The sequence below is a fragment of the Physeter macrocephalus genome, chromosome 10 (assembly GCF_002837175.3).
Source record: "Physeter macrocephalus isolate SW-GA chromosome 10, ASM283717v5, whole genome shotgun sequence".
NCBI classification, from domain to species: domain Eukaryota; kingdom Metazoa; phylum Chordata; class Mammalia; order Artiodactyla; family Physeteridae; genus Physeter; species Physeter macrocephalus.
Genome location: NC_041223.1, coordinates 57865355 through 57888119, shown reverse-complemented (window position 1 = coordinate 57888119; position 22765 = coordinate 57865355).

The window sequence follows — 22765 nt, the reverse complement described above, 5'->3', positions numbered from 1 at the left end:
GACTATAGTTAACAATACTATATTGTATATTTCAAAGATGCTAAGAGAGTATGTCTTAAAAGTTCTCATCACAAGAATAAAAATTATAACTGATTGTAGTGATGGATGGTAACTAAACTTATTGTGGTAATCGTTTTGCAATACATACATTTATCAAATAATTATCTCGTACACCTAAAACTAATACAATATTATATGTCAATTACATCTCAACTTAAAAAAAAAGAAGTGTTCCCAAGGCGATCAACTAGTGATTCCCTTACAAGAATCCTCTTCTCCTGCCTGGAAGAGGGGAAATTTTGAAAGTATTAGTACTCTATTATTTTGTTACAAAATGCTATTACTAAAATATTTCTGTTGCTAAAGCTTAATTTTTTATGAAATAATTTCTGAAACAAAAATATAATAATGTAATATGCATTTTATGATAAAATGTAATGGTGCGTATATTTCCATAGTAACATGCATATATATATATATATATATATATATATGTTTCAAATAAGTAAAAAAGAGAAAATCTGCCCACTAATAATAATTTCTGAAACAAAAATATAATAAATGTAATATGCATTTTATGATAAAATGTAATGGTGCGTATATTTCCATAGTAACATGCATATATATATATATATATATATATATATGTTTCAAATAAGTAAAAAAGAGAAAATCTGCCCACTAATGATCATTGAGTGATACAGCAATTTTACTCAAAATATGGGTTCAAATATTAAAAGAAAAGAAAGATCAAATATATTTCTTCTATCTTGTTTTAAAAAATCTGAAAAGTAGCTTGCAAATTCAAAGCAATAAAATTTGGTATTCTTTAATCCATTAGATTACATATCCGTGATAATATGTACAATGTTTCAATTAACTTTTTCTTTCAGTGTAAAAGTTGAGCATCCTTTCTTACATTTTTGGAAAAGTCTCACATATACCTTAAAATGTATGTTGTCTAATGAATATAAGGGACAATTTTAAAGAACTGATTATCAAGGAGCAATAACATGGATTGATTTATCTATTTTGAGAGTAAAAGGCAGAACATGAGAGCCATAGGTTAACAGTTTATTTAAATCCTTATGAATCTGTGAAATGTGTAAAAGTGCACAACATAATTCTTTACTGGCAGAATTCTTTGAAGATGTAAACTTAACATGCAAAAATGAGATAAAATCTCTCCAAAGATTGCAAGTTTATTCAGGAAAAAAAAAAGCCTTCAATTTTTGTTTTGTTAAAAAATATGGCAACACTCCTTAAAGCTTATTTATCTGACAGCTACAGTTTTCTGCACTACTTCGATGAGAGGATTAAGCAAAAAGTGGGAAAATAATTAAAATATGCTAAAAGAAACTATGGAATGAATTTTAAAACTTTTCTTAACAAACTTCATCCTTCAACGTATTTTCGTTTTGCTTTATATGATAAATTTATAAAAGATTGTTCTAGTTGAAAGCATCATCCTAGGTAAAACTTGAACAATTATCAATTGCCTATAATGAAATCTAAATGGTAACATATCAAATTAATAAAGGAAATGAACATTTCAGGGAAAAATATAAAATGAGACATGGTATGTCATCTTTTATGGGCTCATCTATACATTTACTCATGAAATACAATTCAAGTTTTCACTCACAACCATTTCCTAAAATTAAAATTTACTGAGCAGTATTCAATTTACCGATATTGCTTAATATTATTGAACCCATGCCTTTTGTTCCTTACGAATCAGTGCAAGAATCAGCTTGTTTGGTGCTAAGGAAACTACTCACTCTTCTAGTAGTGGAGAGAGAGACCCAATGTAAAATATTGTTCATGGAACGTTCATCTGGAATAATCCCCTCATTAACTAGATAATGGACCCTAAGCACAAAAGCGTTAAGTAACTTGCCCTGAGGACCAGTGTCGGCCAGGTGCTACTCCAGGCGTCTACTAGAGTACATATCGCCAATGGGATGGACAGTTCTAGGGCTCTTTTAGGTAATATAGAGAGTTATTGAGTTGACTACCAGTATCGATCAAGATAAGATTAACAATTTTGTATATTTAACTCCTAGACATCAAAATAATAGCTCAGGATGAAACTCTGTTTTAGTAGAGAGGACTGATGATTTATCATGATATAAGTTTCTCTGTATATTTGGTAACTAGCACAGTGCCAGGTACACCAATGATGCTTATTATTTGTTGAGTTAGATTGAATATATCTCCCAGAATTCTAAAATGTGAATGTTTATTTTAATGTGGTTATAAATAACGTTTTAAAATTAAACCTACATTTATTAACATTGCATTAAGGAGGATTTAAACAATTAGCATATTCAATGAGTCTTCTTATAAAACGGTGGAGATTTGCTTAAGAAAGCTAAGAATCCTTAAATTTCTATAATTACGTATTTCAGAATTTAAAATTACATTCCATTTAAGCATTTCAAAGAACACAATAAGCAATGATGCTTTGCAAAGTATACACATTTAAATAAGTCAAATTACAAGAAATAAAACAAGATCATAGATAATATTAGGAACAAATTGGAAAGACAGATATGAATATTGTAGTCATTGTTTTTCATGTAATCTTGGCACTGAGGATGTACAAACGCTTTTTTCCCCCTTAGTTGAAAAGGAAAAAATAAGATGGGGGATTTCCCTAAGGTCAGTATGTGAGAGAGGATCATATTGGATTTATTTGTAAAAAGTAGAAAAGATACATTCTATACCTGTTCAGTATTTCAAATTGTCTTAAGTTACAGAACTTTGTTTCCCTTTGGAAGGAAAAATAGGTTTTATTTGGCAAAAAAAAAAAAAAAAACTTTTTTGTAAAAATAACTCAAATGTCAAGAAAATGATGAGAAGGAAATTGCTTAGAAAACTGCAAAAAGAAAGCATCGACATAAAACCTGAATAAGTTTTAAAAATGTCATAAAACTTTAAATTAATGCATATGTGGAGGTTCTACTAAGTTTTATCTCACTCTTTATATACACAAAAATTAATTTTTGAGTCAAGTCTTGGTCAATGTTTCATTATTAACTTTATTATTTGCCTTCAGGATATTTGTGTAGTTGTTTTCTCATTCAGTTTTTACTAATATATACACTTGTACCTTATTAAATGAAATATTTGAAATTTGATTTGCTGAATTTGAGACAATATGGATAATAAACCTTGTCAGAGCTTTCATTTGGCACACTTCTCTGGCTTATTTTTAGGTTCAAATGAGGCAAAATATGTTAATAACATTTGTGAAATACAATAGAAAACTTTTTTGAGAAATTTGTTTTATTATGTTAAGCCTGAATATGTAAATTTTAAATTTAAATTGCACAGCGGTCATTGCATCAGTGGTCATTATGTTTAAATGTTTTTAAAGAATATATAATATTAAATAAAATTTTTTCATGATGCTACTTTATTTTTTCCAAAAGATTAGTAAACTAATGGGGATTTTTTTGTGAAAATATTAGAAATTTAAACATTTTTAATTTTTTTCAAAAGGTAAGATACAGGTAAGATACAATAAGAGACAAAAGATAAGAATACAAATAAGTTCAACATTAAATGACCTTCCTAATAAGGTTTCCTATTCTTAATTTTCCCCAATCTATTATTCTAGGTCTTTCTTGTTTGCCTATATTTTCTTTCTTTCTTTTCTTTTTTTTTTTCACTTTCTTCTTCTTTGATTAAAATTGAGACATTATCTGTCCAGGTACAAGTTTCTAGAGATGGCAAATCCAAAACGTGTATTTTTAAACCAATATTCTGACTCCTCTGAGCAAATTAGGCAGCCAATAGGTATTCTTGATGTCAGCTAAGCACCCGTAACACATTTGATTTGAAAACTTTTATTTGAATGAATTTCACTAAAGTCAATTTTAATGTAAACAACTGGTAAATAGAGTGCAGCTTATAAGACACTGCCAGTGTTTGTAGAATCTTATTTTAACTTGATACTCCAAAACAAGAAGAGGTAGTCTAAGCATTTTAAGAACAACGTAAGGTACTAAACTACCAGAAACCCAATCTATGGCTTTGAGTAAACATTTTTTAATGCATAAGCCAGGACCCCAAACTGCAAAGTAGAAGGACTTATAGGTATCTGCCCTGTGAGCCAGGAGATCAGCAACATATTGTATGGACTGCAATAATGCCTACAGCTCTGTGCTGATCACTGGGGAAACTGTCTACTGCTTTACTTCCACCTTCTAAATCTGGCACAAATCCCTCTTGTGACCAAACCTAATCCAGAAACATACAGGAAATGGAAAACTAGGGAATATGTTTCAAACTTAGCTTCAATTTATCATAAAGCAATTTAGAGTACCTTGCAAAACCCCACTATTCTATATTACTATACCATTATGATTCTGTGCTTACAAAATTATACTGGCAAAGAAATATTCTCTCAAGTTCTGCATATTAACGTATTCTTATGCTACAGACACAGTATGAACACATGCTCAGCCCATTTAAAATCGTGGCAGGAATGAAACAATGTTTTTCATTTTAGTCTTGGAGGACAAGTATCATTGACACAGATAGAAAATCAAACAATATCTTTCTATTTCATTAATTAAAGGCTTTATTTGCTTTAATACTAATTTTAAATTATCTGCAATTTTAAATAATATAAGCCTACAGGCTCTTTAAGCTTTAAGGCTCTTAAGTTCAGCAAGAGAACTTTGCTAAGAAAGTTTGCTTGCCAAGCAATTTTTCACCAGTTCTCACTGCTATCTAAATGTAGTTCCTGTTTCAGTGTTTGACCTAAATGTATTTTCTTTAAACAGAAAGAACCTAAAGAACAAGGCCTCAGGGACATGGTACTACCTGAGTCATTCACTCTGAGCCAAAGAAAACATAAATACATTCTTTCCAAGGTAGTGGGGTTTTGTGAGGCATTGTAAATTGTTTTGTGATAGATGAACCCTAGGAAAATGCATCAACTCTGTTAAAACAATCAAGGAAACAATATTAGAGTAAAGAAATACACCCCAGGGTACTCAGGGACATTATGTTATGAAGCTAGGGGTATTGACCCTTTTATCTATGGCACAACTGAAACCACAGTTAAAATACTGTATATGGTGCCAAAGAACATGAAAGATGCCAAACCCTTACAACCAGGGAAATGTCAAAAGAGGAGAGGTGATCAGATGGCCAGAATACTGCTGCAAGGTAGGATGATAGAGATTGATTTAAAATATAAATGAGTATATCAAAATCTCACAATTCGGGGAAAAAATACACTTTCGTATAGTGCTTGAAAATGATCCATTTTGTCATACATTTGGTGTGGTAGGGAGAAGAAAACATTTATCACTCACCGCAGATTTCTCTTTCTGGATTCGTAGGTTATAACATTCATTATATCTGATGGAAATAGAAGGAGAAGTAACATTTTCCTCTACATTTTTCCTATGTTGTCTCTTTGAAGCAAACAGCAGCTTTTGCTGTGAGATTGGATTATATTTTATGAATTTTTCACCTAAGTACACTCATATAATATACTAATTAACTAACAATAAGAGAAAGGAGGAAAAGAGGATGGTAGAGATGCTCTCTCTCTCTCTATATATATATACACACATATATATAGTATCCCATATATATGGAATAATATATACAATGCAATATAACTTTTAAAATTATATGTTATATTTTAATAATATAATTATATATAACATAAATATATGATATTGTAACATGAACAGATAAATGTATACATTTCTAAATATATATATTTATATAAATGTATAAATATATTGTATAATACATATATAATGTAGAAAATGTATATTTTCTCTCTTCTTCAACTATCCGCCTTGACATCTTTTTCTCTATTTTTACCTATCTCAGCTTGGGATGGTGAAGGAAGAAAAACAAAATATGCAGGGTTCTTGTGACTCTTATTTCTGTCTATGGATTGTTAGAGCTATGGTAAAGGAAAGCCAACTGATACATTCCAGAATGATTTTTCAGGTGTCATTTTGCTCTGATTTTGTTTTAGCATAAGTGTAACTAAACAGAAATGACTCTGTGTGTTAGAAAGAATATCGATAAGCATCCTTGAGTAGGAAAGAAATTTACCTTTTATTTTTTAACTGTGCTAAGCGATGTTATGTAACAGGAAGTAATGAAAACAACTTCTCCTTAGAAAAGTACTAATAATACGATGTGGTCATAATAATACTAAATAGTATAGTTTGGCTTAATACCCCAGAAATAAACATTATTTCATGTAAAATTTTAACATGAGAGTAAGAGAATAATTATTGACCAAGTGAGTCAGTAATTTGAGTGGGAAATAGATATCTAGGTCATCAGCCCCAAACATACACATGTACGTAAGCACACACAAAATAAAAGGTAGAATAGAGTTAAAATTAGAATATTTGTGTGTGAATTTAGAATTTTTTTAGTATAAAAGCAGAATCAATCTCAAAGTAAAATATTGAAAGATTCATCACTATAAAAGTTTCTGTTGAAACAAAAACCACAGAACAACAACAAGCTTATAATTAAAAAAGCTAAACAAATTTAGGTGAAAAAATTTGCTACACGTACAAAAATGGATTGATATTTTTAATCTGCAAATTAACAATATCAGTCGATAAAGACACTGATATAGGCTGAACTGGAAAAAAATAGCAAAGAGCAAGAAGAGAACATTTATACTTGAAAAAACACAAAAGACTTCTAAATATTTTCTTAACGTTCAGCTTCAGAAAAAAAATAAATAAAAAACCTTTATTGGCCTAGAAAATTAATAATTTTTGGAAACATTTTAATATTATAATATTCAATTCCAGTTAATATTGTTAGAAAGAGACAGCCTCAAGTGATATTGGTAAAAGTTATACTGTTACAATCTTCCTGAAAATTTTGCAATCTGTTAATTTATTTCATTTGGTGTAACAATAATTTTATACTATTGAACTTGGCAATTTTATTTCTAATAATTCTCTAAATCCATTATTGAAATTAATTTGAATTGCCAAAAATGTCAAGATCACTACATTAATAAAATGAAGAATGAAAACCGTATGACCCTCTCAATAGATGCAGAAAAAGTGTTTAACAAAAAAATTAAACATCTTTTTCATGATAAAAGCTCTCAACGAATTCAGTATAGAAAAGGAAGACTGCGATATAATAAAGGCTATATATGACAAACACACAGTTAACATCATACTCAATGGTGAAAAGCTGAAAGCCTTTTCTCGAAAATCAGGAACAAGGCAAGGATGCCAATTCTTACTATTCCTATTCACCATAGTACCTGAGTCTTAACCAGAACAATCAGGAAGAAAAAGAGATTAAAGTCATCCAAATCAGAAAGGAAAAGTAATATTGTCTCTGTTTATGAATGTTATGAACTTATATATAGAAAACCTTAAATATGTCACCAAAAAATGTTTAGAACTAATTAACGAATTCAGTAAAGTTGCAAAATACCAAATCAATATATAAAAATCGGTTGTGTTTTTGTGTACCAACAATGAACTATCTGTACAAGAAATAAAGAAAACTAATCCATTCACAATAGCATCAAAGACAATAATATACTTAGGAATAAATTTAACCAAGGATGTGAAATTATCTGTACACTGAAAAATATAAGGCATTGATGAAAGAAATTGAAAAAGACACAAATAAATACAAAGATATCCCGTGATCATGAATCAGAAGAAATAATACTGTTAAAATGTCTGTAATTCCCAAAGCCATCTATAGATTCAACGCAATTTCTATCAAAATCCTAATGGCATTTTTCACAGAAATAGAAAAAATAATCCTAAAATTTGTATGGACCCTGAATAGCCAAAGAAAAATTAAGAACAGAGCTGGAGGCATCACACCTCCTGATTTCAAATTATACTACAAAACCATCGTTATTAAAACTGTATAGTTTTGGTATTAAAAACAGACACATAGACCAATGGAATAGAATAGGGGGCCTAGAAATAAACAGATTCATCTATGGTCAACTAATATTTGACAAGGGAATCAAGAACACTCAATGGAGAAAGGATAGTCTCCTTAATACATAATATTGGGAAACCTGGACAGCTACATGCAAAAGAATGAAATTGGACCTCTGTCTTACACCATTCATAAAAACTAAATTGAAATGTATTAAACACTTAAATGTAAGACCCCAAACTATAAAACTTCTAAAATAAAATGTAGGGAAAAAGTTCTTTGACATTTGTCTTAGCAATGATTTTTGGATCTGATATCAAAAGTGCAGGCAACAAAAGCAAAAATAAACAAGTGAAACTTTATCAAGCTAAAGAGCTTCTGCATAGCAAAAGAAACAACCAATAGAATGAAGACAGCCTACAGAATGTAAGAAAATATTTGCAAACCATATATGAGAGGTTAATATGCAAAAATATAAAGAACTCATATAACTCAATAGCAACAACACAATCTGATTAAAAAATGGGCAAAGTACCTGAATACACATTTTTCCAAAGAAGAAATACAAATGGCCAATATGTACATGAAAAGTTGCCCAACATCGCTAATCATCAGAAAAATTGAAATTAAAAGCACAAGATATCACCTCACACTGTTAGAATGGCTAGTATCAAAAAGACAAGATATAACAAGTTTCGTTGACAATGTGGAGGAAAGGGAACCTTAGTGCACTGTTGGTGAAAATGTAAACTGATACAATCATTGTAGAAAACAGTGTGGAGGTTGCTCACAAAATTTAAAATAGAACTACCATATGGTCCAGCCATCCCACTTCTAGGTATATATCTGAAGGAAACAAAATCATTCTCTCAAAGATACCTGCACCACCATGTTCAACGCAGCATTATTCATAACAGTTGAGACATGTTAACAATCTGTCTACCAGCAGATGAATGGATAAAGAAAATATGAGATATGTATACACAAACACACACACAATGGAGTATCATTTGGCTATAAAAAAAGAAGGAAATCCTGCCATTTGTGACAACATGGATGGACCTTTAGAACCTTATGCTAAGTAAAGTAAGTCTGACAGAGAAAGACAAATACAATGAAAACAAAAAGTCAAACTTATAGAAATAGAAAGTAGAATGATGGTGGCTAGGGGTGGGGGAAATGGAGAGACACTGGTCAGAGTTCACAAAAAAATGAAAGTGTCAGGAAATATTTTCTAAGATCTGGCAATGGGCAAAAGAGACTACTGCATGTTTTTTAGTAGGCATAACGTTCACAGGGAGCTGATAATATAATGATATTTATTAAGATGTACACCTTAGGAATTATTAGGATATAATAATAAAAGACACCTTTGACTGTCTTTCTAATGACTAGTCTATTTTACCACTCTGTAAGTGTACAAGTATTCTTGAATAATGGTTGTCATACCAATTATTTTTGTCCACAGCAGTGCAAATAGATATCATCCACACTAGAGAAAATTGACTTCCTGTCTTTAAGACATAATCCCAAGCATTATATTTTATTGCCTCATAGAATGCTAACCAAAGTCGCATTTATTAACATGTTAAGTTCGGCATTCCTGATTGCTTTTATCTACTTCTGGTGTTCAAATTCTCCTTTATAGTGGTTTTAATATCTTACTGGTTTCCTCATTAATCAGCAAGCTTAATAAAATATTTGGCATGTATTTTATATTTCCATAATAATTTTTAACATTTTGAAAATGTTATATTAACAAAAGTTTTACACTCTACAATATACATTGCAGTTTTATTTACAATAGATTAAAAAAAATACGCCAAATGTCTAACAATAGTAAAAAGGATAAAGGCAAAGTCTTGAGATGAAGCAACATACTTCTTAAGAATTTGCAGTAACTTTGAAACATTCTTATGTCATCATGTTTAGTAATTAAAAGAAGAATATGACATTGAATATGTGAAATGAGGGAGTCTGGCAAGAAACATACAAAAGCTATAGAGTTTTCCTCTTGTTGGTGAATAATTTTTCTTTTCTATATTTTCTAGTTAAACACTTTCTATTGTAAGCATTTACTAACCTTATTATTAAAAAAATACTGCTTATTAGAAATACATTACTGGAAGCATAAAATATCATACAATTTGTGCTAAACAAAGGTTAAATAATATTTAAGTAAGCAATAGTGGGATCTCTGTCAGAGAAATTAGATGTTACATTTACATGAGAATATTCAAACTATGCACATTTTCTGGAATGTACTAGTCTACATTATAGTGTGATTAAGAGATGCATTCCATAAAGATCTCACTCATAACTCTAATAAATACATGCACTACTACATTATGGTTTTTAAACCCACATTAATATTTTAATGGATGTTAATGACAATGTGTTGCCTCATTCTAGGGATTTGGCAATTTACAAGGAGTTTACTCTAGAAGATAACTGAATCCAAAACCTCAATCTTTTGTTAAAAGAGTAGTTTTATTCATTCAAATGTCACACATGATGAGAAGCAGTGGTAGGAGAAAATTCTCTGCAGCTAAGTTAACAGCTATTTTCATAAAAGATTAAACCCAGGTAGGAGCAAAAGCTATATCCAAACTTGAGCTTAACCTCTGAGTGAAACTGAGCTTGGTATTCTCTTTGTAAAACAAGACATCATTGACTCTCTTTAAGAATTTCAGAGTCTCCTGGATAGTTTCATACTCCATCACTTAGATCATAAATTGTACGAGGGCACTGGCCTTTCTATCTTTTTCACATATACCTTCCCAGTGTACAGGGTATGGCATATACAAGAAACTCAACATATACTTTGTCTAAGTGATCAAAATATTTGACAGCAAATTTGAAGAAATTATATCTGTAATTCATAATATTTAATTGTGAATATCAACAGATTTTAGGAAGAAGTCACAAAGACTATTAAGATAAAGGACTATCCCTCAACTATAAATTTAGGCCAAGAGAAAATCTAGACTTATTTACTCAAGTCAAACATGAATCAGAAGAAAATATGTGGAATGGGAGAATCTTCAAAACATTTACATATTTACAGAGTGGAAAAAGGGAATAAAGTGGTAAATAACATGGCATGCTAAAGAAAGAATCATTTCTAGAAGGGATATATTCAGTAAAGAGAATATTTTTTCCCTTTGATAAATTCTTCTAACTCTCAGCAAAATGGAAAGATGATGAAATAAGAAATACAAACTCAAATGAAAGTAAAATTGATTAGAATGAAAAAGCAAAAATATATCACTGAAAAATCAATTTGACTTCAAAAAGACCACTATGTAAAATTAATAGATAAAACCAAAAACGACATGGTAGAAAACAGAATCAGTTAATTGGAAAAAATCTCCAACTTATGACAAGAAATGGAGAACAAAGAAACAATTAGGGAAGATAGTTTTTGAAGTCAGAAAACAGAGATTGATCAGAGAGGTTGTTAGTGTTTTATAAATAGAGGGTTGATTAAATATAGCCTTTAAATCTTTAAAGTATAATAGAAGAAATTTTTCAAATATAAAGAAATAACAGAATCTACAAATTAATATGCCATCTTACTACAGGTAAATTTTATCTAATTTAATCAACACTATCTAGATTTAGTCTATTGAAAAAAATTTGAAAACCTCAAAAAAGAAATATCATGTATATAAAAGATAATGTATTAGGTAGTCTTATATTCTAGGCATACAGGTTCAATGCAGAAAAAAATTTACCGAAGATATGAATGAGGTAACATTAAACCCAAGATTTTTTCCTATCAGTCAAGATTTCTTTCAGATAGAGAGGCAACACAGACTTTTAAAAACAGACAAGGTTTCAGGGCACAGCTATTCATTCACATTTCTCCTCTCATCCTTTTCTCTCTGTACTTTTAATTTCAAATAAAATGATTGGTTTTTCTTGTCTGGGGAGTTGGTATAGGTAGGGAATTAGAGACTCTTTCTGACCTTGTGTTATTTCTATAGCATTTTAATCTATATTACAAATCCTCTGCAGTCCACTATAAATTAAAAGTTTTTGAACAGGAAATCCAGGTTGTTTTTTTTTTTCTTCTTTTAGCATTTATGTTCTGGTCATCCCTTCCCTGAGGTAAAGAACACTAAGTGATTTATCTGATTTTATGGGTGGTGGGGTAGGGAAAATAATTGGACAAAACAGCAACAGGTAGACAATTGTTGATCTCAAACAACTAAAGGCACAATTTCCTACTAATAAATATTTGCATCCTTATGTATCCAGTCAGGGTCCAGTCAGTAGGCAAAATCACACCAGTAGTTTGAACAAAGGAAATTCAATATAGATGTTTTAAACAATAAAAGGGAATTAACTACTAAGAAGGATAAAAATAAATCTATAAGAAACAAGAGTAGCAGATGTCAAAGCACAGTTACTACTTCTAGGGCTGAGATACAGTACCCAAGGAAGGAAAAGACTTGTGAGAGTCACCACATTCCTCCCCAAACCTGAAGGAGGCCAGTAGAAACCTGCCCTCTAGGGTGCTGCTAAGACTTGGGAATCATCACACTGGAGTATTGTTAAGATTCACTGGGAAGCCACTGGGGTTCCAAGGTCCATTAATAGTATTAAAAAGCAGGGCAAACAGGGTGTATTTGAAACTGAGAGCCAGTTTCTTGATAATTGGCACATCTATTGAAATATTTATTATATCCAGGCTTTCTTTTCTAAGAAATTAGAACCTGGGAACCTATCTTGCAGTCAAATGCTCTACCCCTGAGCTAAAATCCCTGCTGGGACTTACCCTAAATTGTGATCACCATAACCAAAACTCAAACCTAAAAACAGCACAAGACTGCATGAATATTTTTTCAAAGATCACTAGACATTGAGTTGATAAGCCAAGACTCATAGTGAAAGTTTTTCCTTTTGAAATAGAGTAACTAAGGAGGGGATGCCCACTCTCACCACTTCTATTTAACATAGCATTGGAAATCCTAGCCACAGCAATCAGAAAAGAAAAAGAAATAAGAAGCATCCAAATTGGAAGTGAAGAAGTGAAACGGTCACTATTGCAGATGATATAATACCATATACAGAAAACCCTAAAGTTTCCACAAAACCTATTAGAACTAATAAATGAATTCATAATTTGCAGGATGCAAAATTAATATAGAGAAATCTGTTGCTCTTTTCTACACTAATAATGAACAATCAAAAAGAAAAGGTAAGAAAACAATTGCATTTAAAATTGCATCAAAGAGAATAAAATACCTAGGAATAATCTTAACCAAGGAGGTAAAAGAACTATACTCTGAAAACTATAAAACACAGATGAAAGAAATAGATGATACAATGAAATGGAAAGATACCCTGTGTTCACGGATTGGAAGAATTAATATTGTTAAAATTTCCATACTACCCAAAGCAAGCTACAGATTAATGCAATCCCTACCAAAATATCCATGACATTTTTCACAGAACTAGAACAAGTAACCCTAAAATTTATATGGAACCACAAAAGATACCAAATAGCCAAAGCAATCTTGAGGAAAAAAGAACAAAGCCAGAGATATTATGCACCCTGACTTCAGACTATACTGCACAGCTACAGTAATCAAAGCAGTAGAGCACTTGCACAAAACCAGACACATAGATAATGGAACAGAATAGAGAGACCAGAAATAAACCTATGTACATATGGTCAATTAATCTACAACAAAAGAAGCAAAAAATATAATACAGAAAAGATAGTTTCTTCAATAAGTGGTGCTGGGAAAACTGGATAGCTGCTTGTAAAAGAATGAAATTAGAACATTTCCTCACACCATATATAAAAATAAACTCAAAATGGATTAAAGACCTAAATGTAAGATGGAAACCATAAAACTCCCAGAAGGGAACATAGGCAGAACACTCTTTGACATAAATTGTAAGCAATATTATTTTGGATCTGTCTCCTAAAGCAAAGGAAATAAAACAAAAATAAACAAATGGGTCCTTATTAAACTCAAAAGCTTTTGCACAGCAAAGGAAGCCATCAACAAACAAAAAGACAACCTACAGAATGGGAAAAATATTTGCAAATGATATGACTGATAAGGGGTTAATATCCAAAAAATATAAACAGTTCATACAACTCAATGTAGAAAAAAAACCAACTGATTAAAAAATGGGCAAGAGACTTGAATAGACATTTTCCAAAGAAGACATATAGATGGCCGGGAGGCATCTCATGAAAAGATGCTCAACACTGCTAATCATCAGAGAAGTGCAAATCACAGTGAGATATCACCTCACACATGACAGAATGGCTACCATCAAAAGGAACGCAAATAACAAATGTTGGGGAGAATGTGAAGAAAAGAAAACTCTAGAACACCATTGGTGGGAATGTAAATTGGTACAGCCACTGTGGAAAACAGCATGGAGGTTCCTCAAAAAATTAAAAATAGAGCTACCATTCTATCCAGCAATTCCACTCCTGAGTATTTATCCAAAGGAAACAAAAACACTAATTCAAAAAGATACATGTACCCCAATGTTCATAGCAGCATTATTTACAACAGCCAAGCCACAGAAGCAACCTAAGTGTCCATGAACAGATGAATGGATAAAGAAGATGTGGTGTATATAAACAATGAGATATTACTCAGCCATAAAAAAGAATGAAATTCTGCCATTTGCAACAATGTAGATGGATTGAGAGGATATTATGCTAAGTGAAATAAGTCAGACAGAAAAAGACAAATGCTGTATGTTATCACTTACATGTGGAATCTAAAACATAAAGGAATGAATAAAACAAAACAGAAACAGATTCACAGATATTGAGAACAAACTAGTGGTTACCAGAGGGGAGAGGGAAGGGGGAAGATAGGAGTAGAAGATTAAGAGGTACAAGCTGCTATTCATAAAATAGATAAGGATATATTGTACAGCACAGGGAATATAGCCAATATTTTATAATAACTTTAAATAGAGTGTAATCTATAAAAATATTGAATCACTATGTTGTACACTGAAACTAACATAATATTGTAAACTAACTATACCTCAATAATAAAATAAAATAAAATGTGAGGATAACTACTTATTCCCCACTCTCCCACTAATGAGGAAGTAACTTCTCGTAAAGCCTAGTTTCTTCATTCTCATGCAAGTCTTCCTTCTACTCCTTCTCTTTTTCTTTTTTTCTTTTGATATTCCTAAGTGTCTCCTAACTTTTGCATTTTTCACAAAGTATGAAACTTTGTCTTTACCCTTCTTTGACTCCTAGTAAATTAGGATTACCAATCCTCAGCTTTTTTGGTGACTCTTCCTACCCTCTACTGTATTCTGTTGGTGTAGGGATAAAGGTTACAATATGTTCTCATATAGGCCAAGATTATTTATTGGGATCACTTTAACTGGCCTTCCCTATTCTCTTCCCACACTTTGTAAATAGTAAATCTTCTGAACATTTCTGAGGTTATGCCAGAATGCTTGAACACCTGGGGTGTCAGCAGCACAATCTTCTCTTCCTCTGGAGCTTCTGGACCCTGTGTGAAACTAATAGAACGGAAAGGATTTGGAGTTTAGTGCTTATATATAATGGTTCAAAATAGACTACTTCTTCATGATGTTCAATGATCACCATACAAGTCACATCTCAAGATTAGGGTTAAATGACCAGAACTCCATCTTTTGTACCATAGTCTCCAGAACCTAGAACAGTGCTTGAAATATTTAGTGCTTAATTATTATACATTGAATAAGTAAATAATACTTATATGTTCCCATTTCTTCCATCTCCTTCTGCCACCTACTTTTCTAATCTTTTTCAAATTAGCTTCAAATACTGATGCCTGTAAAATTTAAGTGCTCTTTATCTCTTCATGAAATGTCACAAACTAAAATAGAAAATAATCTCATTTACCATAAGTCATTAAATTTTTCATATTCTGTTATCCAGTTAACTCTGGCCTTTTTCTAAATTGGTGTTTATGTATTTTTCATTTTTCTTTTCTTACATTATGGAGTAGCAGTGATAAGCCTGGGAATTGAGGCTTTGCACTTAGCCTTTAAAGGCCATTGACAACTCTTGATACATTTTATTTTTTACTTTCTGTATTTACTATTTGATTATATGTCCAGGGATTTCTGAGGTTTTTATTGTTGTTGTTTTGTTTTGTTTTTATTAATGAAGATCTTTGTCTCCCAATACGTATGGTATCATTTACATAAACCTCTGCTTTACCTTATTCTTGGCATAGATTATCCAACAATATGCATGCTCTGGAGTTAGCTTGGATTTGAATTTATGCAAAGCTACTTATTATTTTAAGACCTTGGGAAAAATAGCTAACATAATTTCTGGTGAAATGTGAGCTGAGGATAAGCCCCTTCCTGAAAGAGTTCTTTTTATAATGCATATTCCTGCCATATATTAATAGTCATTATTTCTTTAAAAGGCTGACAGTCTCATCATTTAAGAACATGTATTTAAATTCAGTTCATACACTTCTCTTATAAAGTATATAACATGAAGTTTATAATTGGCTCTCCTGAGAACTATTTCACTGAGTTTTTCTTTTTTTTTTTCTATTTTTTTTCTCTCTAGAAATGAAAATGAAACTTTACCCAGCCTACACTGATCAACATTTAAACAAATAAACAAAAAAACAACGGAATGTCACTGAGGAGGTTTGAAGGAAAGCTCATAATTACATATAATTAGGGAGCTGCTTTGATTAAATTTCTCATACAATCAGTGGCAATGAAAATTTGTTAATAAACAACTTGATTAATTCAGATACAATGTTCAATGACAAATGAGAGTAAATAATTGCATTATTTTGCATTTCTCCTTACAAATTTGGGATACATTGGAGGAAGGGGTACCATGAAGTCCAATAACAGATGAGAAACCTAGGTACGTTGATTCTAGTCAATATTCTCCAAATGAGGGCCCAGGAAATTATTTTAGATGCAGCTTCAAAAAGCTAATTTCAACTACTGATGTCTAACTTATATACACTTCCTGAATGAAAAGTCATTAGCTTAATCACTTACCAGGCACAAAATTGTTGTAAGACGACAAGTCAAATATGATTCAGGGATCAGACTGTGAGTCTTTGTTAATGGTCATCCAAACTGCAAGTTATTGATGTTTGACCAACATCATATTGGTTTGGTTCATTGGGTTGTTATAGCACTAGGATTTTTTTTAAAAATTTCCCAATATCTGCTTTGCAATAATCAAAACATAATAGACCATAAGAAAAAACAAACAAACAAACAAAAAGACTTCTGATTATGGATGGAACAATGTTAAGAAAATAAATCAGTCATATACTAAAAGTTTTAACACCTTGAACTAGTTTTGTTTGAATAATGCAAAAATGATTCACTGTGAAAAAAATCTATGAGTATAATATACAATGTCAATAATTTAAGAAAGTCCATTTTTATTTTATAATTAATAACTGCCAAAAGACATTGAAATTTAGCATCAAGTCTAAATTTAAATAGAAATTTGAATACAAAAAAATACAGATAATTAATAAAGTTATAGAGAATTAATCCCACTTTCCAAAAGAAGAATCCTGACAAATAACATATCAAATAAAATCTATATAAAGTTGGTTTATATTCTCTCAGGTTGAATATTTATTTGGAACATGGAATTCAGCCTTAAAAATTATATTTCGCTGGAGGCACAGTGGTTGAGAATCTGCCTGCCAATGCAGGGGACACGGGTTCGAGCCCTGGTCTGGGAAGATCCCACATGCCGCCAAGCAACTAGGCCCGTGAGCCACAACTACTGAGCCTGCGCGTCTGGAGCCTGTGCTCCACAACAAGAGAGGCCGTGATAGTGAGAGGCCCACGCACCGCGATGAAGAGTGGCCCCCGCTTGCCGCAACTAGAGAAAGCCCTCGCACAGAAACGAAGACCCAACACAGCCAAAAATAAATTAATTAATTAATTTTAATATATATATATATATTTCACTAGAAAATATATTCTTTGGCATTGCTTGAAAGGAAATTTTTATTTTTGATTTCAGATCACTATTAGTGATGTTTTGAAAGAGGGGACTTTGAAGGTATCTTAATCTGGTTTTATGCAAACACTGTAATTCTTGTTCAGTTTTATTGTATAGTTAGTTTTTGAGTACATGAATACTAATTTACCAGGTTCCTTAAGAACTATACTGAAGAAATCACTGAGCCACATCCCTTTAAAACTTGAGCACAGGCCCTTGTCTGCCTACTTGAAAAACTGTAACTTTGTCCATGAATGCAAAATTAGAAATCCATTTTTCCAATTGTGTCTTAGGTTTCCAGCCATTTCTCTTTTTTCTCCTTGTAAGACCAAGTAGAGTTATAGAAAACCAATCATTTAAGATGATTCTGGCAGAAGAGTTATAGAATGAGAGCAAAGAGAATTGCAAAGTAATATGGATAAAACTTGATAAAACCAAGCATTCTTAAAATGAAAGTAACTGATGAAGTTAGAACATTTTTATATCAAGTTGTTACTTAAGTGAAGCATGAAAAGGGTTAATGTTACATGAACTTTGAAATCATAGACTGACTATAGAACTCTGTATAATTTATAATTATTTTATATATAAGTTTAATACATATACTACAACTCTATACATATACACTATATTTATATATATACTTCCATATATATTCATCCCAGCCTTCCCCAAGCTATATTCCATGACATAATAGCTTGCATGTATTCAGAATCTGGGCCACTCTTTGTGACACAGGTAAATATTACCAAGCTGCACTTTACTTACAAGATAATTGGGACTTGAATAAGTTAAATATTGCCTAAAATTATACCTATGAAGTAATAAAGCTGTAGTTTGAACTTGGATGTGTGCACACCAAAGTCTATGAACACATCAATTACACTGATCTTTCACATATTGATAAAAGTTTAGATGAAAGGTATTCATGGTAAAATTAGTCTGGGACACAGGCAGAGTTAAACATTAGACATGTTGCTTTACTGCTGAAATGTTCAAAGTCTTTTATATGCTAATGCACATTGTGAATTAATGTACTTTATATAAGAAAGATCTAATATGACAATCTGCTCAAACTTATCGACCAAAGAATCATTTTCCTCCTCCCAAAATATTTTTAGTACTAGGATTTCAAGGAATTCATTTGTGAGCTGCTATCATAAGACATATAAAACTGTGAATACTGGAGTGCATTTATTCCAGAGCAACAAATAAAACAATTATGAAACATTTTTAAACAATACTATTTGATATGATGTATGTGTATAGACAAGTTGGGTAGCTCTGGGAAAAAATAAGACAAAAGGAAAATCAATCTTCTGCATCATTTTCCCTTGCTCCTGATCTTGCGCCCACTTATATCTCCATTGATTCTTATATATGGTGCTTTTGGGGAAAACCTGCTATATTTCAGATCAGAGCTTTTCAAAGGTTATTGTATATAAGAATCACCTCAGAGGAAGTTAAAATGCAGATTCTGATTTGGAAAAACTGGAGTAGAGCACAAGATTCTGCATTTCTAGTGAGTGCCTAGGGTATGTTTGAACCACACTTTTTTTTTTTTTTTTTGGCCTCTACCGCTGCGGAGCACAGGCTCCGGACGCGCAGGCTCAGCGGCCATGGCTCACAGGCCCAGCCGCTCCGCGGCATGTGGGATCTTCCCGGACCGGGGCACGAACCCGTGTCCCCTGCATCGGCAGGCGGACTCTCAACCACTGCGCCACCAGGGAAGCCGAGCCACACTTCTAATAGCAAGAAGCTAAGGCAGCATCCTCCCCCCTAAGTGTATTTTGAAAAGATTTTCAGAGTAATCAAAGTCTGTCCCTACCAAGCATTGATCCGATGTAGTTGTTCCACTGGAAAAAAAAAATCGAAAATATTTCATAATTTGATGAAAGTGTAGGATACTAATTGCTTTTTTTCTTTCTCTGAATATTTGTATTTAACAAGATAATAAACATATTTCAAGAAGAGATTCTCTAACTGGAAAGTTTTTTCTGTCTTGATACGAATTATATTGCTTTATGCTTGTGTAAAATAATAATTTTGAGACATATTAAAGGGAGAGAATCATATAAGAATAAATGAGTTCATTAGGATAGGCCTTACTCAATATAACTGGCATTTTTGAAATAAAAGGAAATTTGGACACAGGCAAACACAGAGGGAAGACCATAGGAAGTGGTCATCTTCAAGTCAAGGAAAGATGCCTCAGAAGAAATCAAACTTGCTGACCCTTTGATCTTGGACTTCCAGTTTCCAGAACTGTGAGAAAATAAGTTTCTGTTGTTTAAGATACTCAATCTGTGATATTTTATTATGGCAGCTCTAAGAAACTAATACAAATGCAGTTTATCCAGAATTTGTGAGTGTATTTTTATTAAGGCTTAATTGTGTCAAAGGGTTGCAAGATTTTACCTAGTAGATATAATCTATTTCTCATTATATGGAATGTGGCACAGATATGAAGGCTCAGATATGAAATTAAAAATAAGATTAGTTTGAAAAATTGAGTTGAATATTTTTTGAAAATGTGTATGCGTGTGTAAAATATTACACTTCAAATATTCACTATCAGGTTAGCACAAAGTTTAAACATTTCCTATTTAATTTCTTCACCTGTAAAATGAGGGTAATGATAACCAGCTAACACATTTTTGTTGGGAGATACAGACTAAAATACATAGCGTAGTATCTAGAAAAGCTAAGTAATAAAATAGAGCTATTAAAATTCCTCCCCCCCACACACACTGTTCTGCTTTTGTTTCTAATTAAACTCTAACTAGTAAAAAAGATCCAGTTGTTTTTAGAATGTCCTCTTGCCAGAAGACCTGTAGACATTAAGCCAGTTTCTCTGCCATTGCTTCCTGTAAACATGCTATGTATGCTTCCATTCCCCAATCATTTTGCCAACATGGCATTAGTAACTATGAGAATTAAAAATCACCCTTGAGGGATGGTACTAAGTATAGGGAAATTAAAATAAGAATGCAGATTTAAAGAATGCAGCCACACAGCACAGGGAGATCAGCTCAGTGCTTTGTGACCACCTAGAGGGGTGGGATAGGGAGGATGGGAGGGAGATGCAAGAGGGAGGAGATATGGGGATATAAGTATATGCATAGCTGATTCACTTTGTTATAAAGCAGAAACTAACACACCGTTGTAAAGCAATTATACTCCAATAAAGATGTTTAAAAGAATAGCTGGTATGCTCTTATCAGTCCCCTACCATCCAATAAATATGAAACAATATTGGTAGTAATAGGGCAGCTGTAGATCAGTTTAATTTGTCCATTTGTATTGGTAAACTGGATGGGAAAATAGCCACATCATCGTAAAAGAAAAGTGAGTAATATTATTTATTCTAATGTATCACAAAAAGAAAAATTAATGAAAAGGAATAATAATAATATATATCTCTTGTAAAATAAGTTTAAGGAGAGTCCTAGGACTAATCCCCTATATTAATACATAAAAATGCACATTCCCCAATATGTTTTTGAATTTTTTAATGATGTTTTCCTGGTTTACATGGAAGTGATATAACTCTAGTGTGATTTTACTATCATGAGCGTCACTATAATTTATTAGTTTCCAAAATTCTTATCCTACTGAATTTTGATTAAAATGATGATGTTGCTGTTTTAAACTGCATTGTGAATTATTGTAAGCAGGCTCCATCATTTTGTAAAATCACAAAGGTATTCCTAAATCTTAATCTCTACAGCATTTATTTGCAGATGAACATTTGTGATAAAAAAGAATAAACCATTATTCCTTGACTGGAACAGTTTTAAATGTTAGAATTAGTGAGCTGAGATCATTAACCTAGATAGTCTTACTTGCAATATAATATTATATGATTGTGAAAATATTGATGTGATAACACATGGAACTGCCTTAGATGGATGTTTGGGTGGTACAGCTGGCAATTTTGACTGAGACCTCATTTAGAATCTTTAATTAGGGTTTAACTGTAAATTTAAAAGTCATTTTTAAATGGTTAGTCTTATATATTCAAATGCTCTTATAATACATTCTAAAAATTCAAATTCATTCTTGATTGAAGTCACAACATAAAGTTTAAATGTTATCTCATGGACACTCATTTTCTCCTCCATAACTAGTTGTGAGTCTCCATTTCAATTCTAAGGCATTTTCCCTTTTTACTGTAATATATCTTGAAAGATTTAAATCACATATTCAAAAAATAATTGTCATTTTAAATTGAACTCAGAGCAGAACAAACCAATTACTGTAGTTGCATCAGTGTAAAGCATTTTACTCTTCTAGCAGCTGTAGAAGTGTGCATACTTCCTCTATTACAATTATTAACTAATTATTACGGCATTTGTATTCACCTCCTGAAGTAGACTAAAAAGCTTCCAGGGAAATGAATATCCTTGAAGTCCATATTGGATTTTAATGGTCTTATTTGACCCAACTTAAAATATGAGAAATCTATAGTTAAACTAATTTATATTCATCCACAAAATGTTTGGTCGTATGAAATTCCAGTTGCCCATAACCTCACCAATGCATGGTAGTATCAGTTCTAGCAGGAGGTGTGTAATAATATTTCCTTCTGGTTTTAATAAACATTTCTCAGGTGGCTAATGGTTTTTAGCAACTGTATGTGTTTATTGGCCATTTGTGTGTCTTCTTATATGAAGTGTTTGTTCAAATCTTTTGTCCATTTTTATTGGATCATTTGCCTTATTATTATTGGATTGTAAACTTTCTTTACATATTATGGAGACAACTGTTACATTGGTACAAGCCATAAGAGAGGCTACAAAAGCAATTAGCTGGCTTTTTATAGCC